The sequence below is a fragment of the Vigna umbellata genome, chromosome 8, assembly GCF_029865625.1.
Source record: "Vigna umbellata cultivar VRB3 chromosome 8, Vumbellata_1.0, whole genome shotgun sequence".
NCBI classification, from domain to species: Eukaryota; Viridiplantae; Streptophyta; class Magnoliopsida; order Fabales; family Fabaceae; genus Vigna; species Vigna umbellata.
Window position 1 is genome coordinate 37,239,845 of NC_142172.1, and position 6,000 is coordinate 37,245,844.

General features: G+C 40.9%; 1 long non-coding RNA gene across 1 annotated transcript; it reads right to left on the bottom strand.

The window, feature by feature from the left end:
* Positions 1-2,920: 2,920 nt before the first annotated feature.
* Positions 2,921-5,688, bottom strand: LOC148194626 (uncharacterized). Its single transcript, XR_015781726.1, has 2 exons — positions 5,286-5,688; positions 2,921-5,179 (listed from the first exon to the last, which is right to left on the bottom strand). It is a non-coding gene; the product is annotated as an uncharacterized LOC148194626 (long non-coding RNA).
* Positions 5,689-6,000: the final 312 nt, after the last annotated feature.

The following is a 6,000-nucleotide window of genomic DNA, read 5'->3' on the forward strand; positions in this document are numbered from 1 at the left end:
AATTCTTCTCATGAATTTTCAACTGCCTGGAAGCGTATGCCACTGCCTTTCTTTCCTGCATCAGTACACAGCCCAAACCTTGATATGATGCATCACAATACACTTCAAAAGGTTTGGCCGTGTCTGGAATGACCAACACAGGAGCACTCGTTAATTTCCTCTTTAATTCCTGGAAGCTCTCCTCACATCTATCTGTCCAAGCAAACGGCTGATCCTTCCTGGTGAGGTAAGTCAGAGGGGCTACTATCTTGGAAAATCCTTCAATAAATCTCCTATAATAGCCCGCGAGTCCCACAAAGCTTCTAACTTCCGTGACTGAACGTGGACTCTCCCAATCCAGCACTGCCTTCACCTTGGCTGGATCCACTGCAATACCACCAGCAGAAACAACGTGCCCCAAGAATTGGATCTCCTTCATCCAAAATTCACACTTTGAACGTTTGGCATACAACTCTTTCTCCCTCAACACTCTCAAGACGATCCTCAAATGTTCTTCATGTTCGTCAAAGCTCTTGGAGTAAATGAGGATGTCATCAATAAATACCACAACAAACTTATCCAGGTACGGTCTAAAAATTCTGTTCATATAATCCATGAAGATTGCAGGTGCGTTTGTCACTCCAAAGGGCATCACCACATACTCATAATGGCCATAACGAGACCGAAATGCAGTCTTCTGAATGTCCTCCTCTTTCACTCTAATTTGATGATAGCCCGAACGTAAATCAATCTTAGAAAATACACAGGCACCATGCAACTGGTCCAGCAGGTCATCAATCCTTGGAAGAGGATACTTGTTCTTGATGGTCAGCTTATTAAGTTGTCTATAATCAATGCATAGCCGTGAGCTGCCATCCTTCTTCTTTACCAACAATACAGGCGCTCCCCAAGGAGAAGCACTTGGACGGATGAACCTCTTGTCCATTAATTCTTCAATTTGCTTCTTGAGTTCCACTAATTCAGCTGGTGCCATCCTGTAAGGTTGGACCGAGATGGGTGCAGCAGTGGTTACCAGATCGATTGTGAATTCTACCTCACGAATAGGAGGTAGACCAGGGACTTCATCAGGAAAAACATCTGGAAACTCATCTACTACTGTTCGTCCTCTGCTGCCATCATTGTTGGACGAACTCTCTACCCCATTATCTTCATACGTCATTATCAGAAAACAGCTTGCTCCCTCCATGATATCCTCCTTCAATTGACCGAGAGTGAGGGACAATTCCTCTTCTTCTTCATTGGGAAAAACCAACTCCTTCTTCCCGCAATCAATGAGGATCCGATTGGTAGCCAACCAATCCATCCCCAAAATTACTTCTAAGTCTTGCAGGGGTAAACAAATAAGATTGACCTTATATCTACGCCCCTCAACTTCTATAGGACATCTTACACAAACTGTAGATGTCTTAATCCCACCAGCTGCTGGGGTTGACACCACCAGATCAAACTGTAATTCACTCTCTTTTATTCCCAGTTTCTCAACACACGCCTTCGAGATGAAGGAATGAGTTGCCCCCGAGTCATACAGTACACAGCAAGGCTTTCCATATAACATGCAAGTGCTGGTGATGAGTGTACCTGAACTAGCAGCTTCAGCACCAGTAATAGCATAAACTCTCCCTGTGGCTTGTGCACGTCCACCTCTCCCTTGTTGGGTCCTCCCAGCGTTTGGCGGCCTCATTGCCGCTCTTCCTCCCATACTGCACTCGTTCTCTAAATGCCCACTCTGCCTGCAACGAGTACAATATTTTCCTCCTGCCAGCTGCGGACATGCCCACCGATAGTGTGGTCCTCCACACTGATAACAGGTCAAGCTTCTCGGCTGTCCAGATTGGCCAACAGTGACCAAAGCTTGTGATCCACCAGAGGATTGAGTGGGACGAGTATATGGGGACCCTCTCACATTTGATGTACCTCTGGACATAACCGGACCCCTACTCACTTGTTGTTTCTTATGTTTTTCAGCCTCAGCAATGTTCTTCTCAAGGACCTTTGCCCTTTCAACCATAGCAGGGAAAGATCTGATACACAAACAGGATATTAATACTTTTAGATCACTCCTCAACCCGTTCTCAAACTTTCTGCATTGCCATTCTTCACTTGTTGCCATAGTATTGAACCGCACAAGGTGTTTGAATTTATTAGTGTATTCTGAAACTGACATACTCCCTTGAACCAGCTGTAAGAACTCAACTTCCTTTGCAAAACGAACGCTGTCAGGGAAGTATTCTTCATAGAATTTTGCTCTAAAAACCTCCCAATTAATGGGGTTCTGCGCGTCAGTCAAGATAGCTTTCATACTTGTCCACCAGTGACTAGCTTCACCAGTCAATAAGTATTCTGTGAATGCCAAACGGTTCTCATTTGGGCATCTTTTGGCATCATAGATCCGCTCCATATCTCTAAGCCACTGATCCGCCTCATCCGGAAGCCCTTTGCCATTGAACTTGGCAGGATGGTACTGCAAGAAGCTTTCCAAACTCCATTCTGCATGGGGTGCAGCATTAGAGGAGGAGGCTCCTGGTGTGCCTCGGCCAGCTGCCAAGATGTCCATTAGCTGTCTTTGCGTTGCTTCTGAGTGAACACGAGAAGCCTCCATACTTTGCATTGCTTCCTGGTTTTGCCTCATCAAGGCAGCGTTCTGCTCAACCAAAGTTGTGTTTTGTTGTTGAAGCCTGTCTATGACTGCCTCCAACACACGGGCACTAATTGGTGCATCAGATTCATTCGGCTGAGGTGGGGGAGGAAGTCTAGGAGCCATTCGTTTTCTGGATCAGAGAAAACGTACGTTAGCTAGGTTCAAGAGTTAAAAATTAATAACTCATCAAACACATATCAAGCACACAACGAAAAGCACAGTGCACTCATACCCTATATGTCCTTAAAAGAACAAAACTGCTCTGATACCAATAAATGTAACATCCCAATAAATAGTAAGTACCATTAATCAGAACTAATCACATTTACAGAAAACAGTGCAGTCTTAACATTTACAACAGCTGCTCAAAACGATAAAACAGCATGTACAGCAATTTACAGTATTCAGAAATTCATAAAAGGTACAGAACCAGTTACTGGACAAACGTTCTGCAGAGATATACAGTCAACGTCCCAAAATGCTTTACAGAAAGACTAACTACTACTAATACTGTATGAACAGCGCTGTAAAACTATACACAGAACTGTCAAAATACAGCACAGAAAACTAACTAATGCTACTACAGAAACGAGCCTCTACTGCTCAGCTTTAACTTCAACGTCCACAAGGTTGGCATCCTCCAAATTTTCTTCTTCCAGCATGGTTTCAAGGGATGCATCACCATCTGCTCACATCCACAACGGATGATCATTGCATTGACAAGACGGACATACAGAAACAGTAGACAACACAAAGAAATTGCAAGGGTAAGCTTAGGTAATTTAATTCAATACCATCAACATAATTTAACATATAACATCAGCCATATAGTTCATACAACATTAAACACATATTCACGCATACAGTAACTCATTCATATTCTCATAATTAAAGACTGTCCGGACTGTATGATGCCATGTATCTACAGGCGTTCTTGCACACGGGTGGTGTAGTAACTGGAACATCCATCAGCTGCCACCCGAGGTTAACCCTATCAGTCCAAAGTACTCAATAGGACTAGGGCCTCCTGCCATTCCCACGCATGACCTACTCCCCTCTACATGAGGATGAGCACTCACGGAATATCAGGATGAACAGCCATCAGCAGCTTTACCATGGTCATACTACACTACTTCTCATATTCACATCATGGAGACGTTCCTCCTTGGAACGCTCATTCACAATCCAATTCTCATAAATCCATTCAAATTACCATTCGTACATATTCACAATTTCTCTTAATCAAATCTTCATTTCTGTATTCCACTCTTTTAATTTAAATACAAGTTACTATTTAATAGATCAAGACGACTGTATTACAGTGCACTGCAGCCTCGTTTCTGAACAAAAGAAACGAACCTTTATTCATGTACGGATGTTAAGAACACTTAAGAATTTAATTGAGATTGATTCAAAAAGATCTGATTAATACTTAGGATAATTCTAAGTATAATACTGGAGATTGAATAAAAAGGATAAGTATAATTTAGATATATTTCAATAGATAACCAGAATATGAAAGAAATTCAGATATGAACACTGTCATAAAAAAAACCGAACGTTAAATAAGAATTTGAACGAACACCATATACGTTCGCTCACGAATCCAGGATAGGACGAGCGTTCAGTTATAAAACCGAACACTGCTTAGGACGAACGCCAGTCAATGACCGAGCACCAAATAGAACTAACGCGCATGGAAATGAACGCGCATGGGAACGAACGTTCAGTGTCGGACCGAACGCTAACTAGAACGAACGCTCAATCTAAGATCGAGAGTTCCTTTGGGCGAACGCTCAATATAATACTAAGCGCCACTTATGACGAACGCTGGTGGACAAAACCGAGCGTACTAATACCCTTCAATTAAATTTTTAAATGGTTGGACACGCTAAGTTGAGCCGAACGCTCAAACTTAACTCTGCACACAAATAACACTCGTTCTCGATCCGAATCCTCTCCAAATGAAAGAATTCTTACTCTAAGTTATTGTCCAGTGAAACCGAACGGTATAAGACCGTTCGATGACGAGCGTACACCATCAATCAGAGAAGACCAGACTTTCCAGATTTTAAAACACGAGAATTTCACAGTTTTACATATGATTCATAACTTAGAATTTATCTTTAACATAACTCTCATGCATTCCAAAATTCCTATTATCAATCCATAAATACAGAGTCTTCCATCTTCCAGTTTCAAACATATCATATCAACATACAGTTCAAATCAAAATCATTCCAAATTATGCAGAATCAATCACATTACAACTCATACATTTCATTCACTGCATAATTTCATACAACATTCCTGATATACATCCATTTCAATTCTGCTTCATCACGCATATTCAAAATTCGCATAATGCATACATTTCAAACATCCATCACAATTCATTACTGTCATACAGATCAAACATATATTAAATTAAATTACTAAAGCTTCCCTTACCTGGTCTAACACTGCACTTCCAAATGCTTAGAATTTATCTCGACCACTCACGGCTTCCTATCCAGAATTCACTCAACCACTTCCACTTATCTAATACACCAAAATCATTAACAGATCAGACTTCTAACTTACACATGCAACCAAAAATCTTGATTTGCATGAACTAAAACAGACAAGTGCAGGGACGAGAACTTACCAGTTCAGTTCTCAGTTTGGTTTGGATCAGAATAGCGCTCACGGTGCAGTGAAGGCGTCTATGGTCTCTGAAATTAGATCAGAGGAGTTGATAGTGAGGTATTTTAGAGAGAAGATGGAAGAGTGCAGAGAAAATACAGAGAAGATGTAAGATCAGAATTCGTGAAGAAGAAGAAGATTGCATGAAAGGAAGAGAAGAGTTTTCAGAGAAATTATTTTCTCTCCCTCGTCAAACGGTTGAGCAGTTACTCACTGCCACTTGGCTTCCACTACAGCTTTTAGAAGCTTCCAAAGTGACATATGGCATTCAGTGCATGCAGAGAGAAAGAGAGTGGAATTTTGACGTGGCAAGGTGAATTAAAACAGTGATCAGAGGATGGATTTAAGTGTGTTAATTATCAGGTTCTCACAGAAATCCAATTTTGGATTTTTCTGAATTTCGATATCTGGTTGTGGATTTTCTCTAATATCGAAATTCGATTATGAATTTTCAAATTCGTATTTTGAAATATGGTTTTTTAGTTTCCCGTATTTTAAAATTTGGTTTTCTAATTTTGTTTTTTATTTTGAAATCTGATTCTGATTCTTTTTTAATTTTAAATCCAGTTTAAAAATTTCAAAATGTGAATTTCGTAAACCAGTTCTGGATTTTTCAAGAGTTCAAAATGAGAAGATAAACCAAGAAGGTGCAAGAATGGGATGCAAATGGGAGGAAG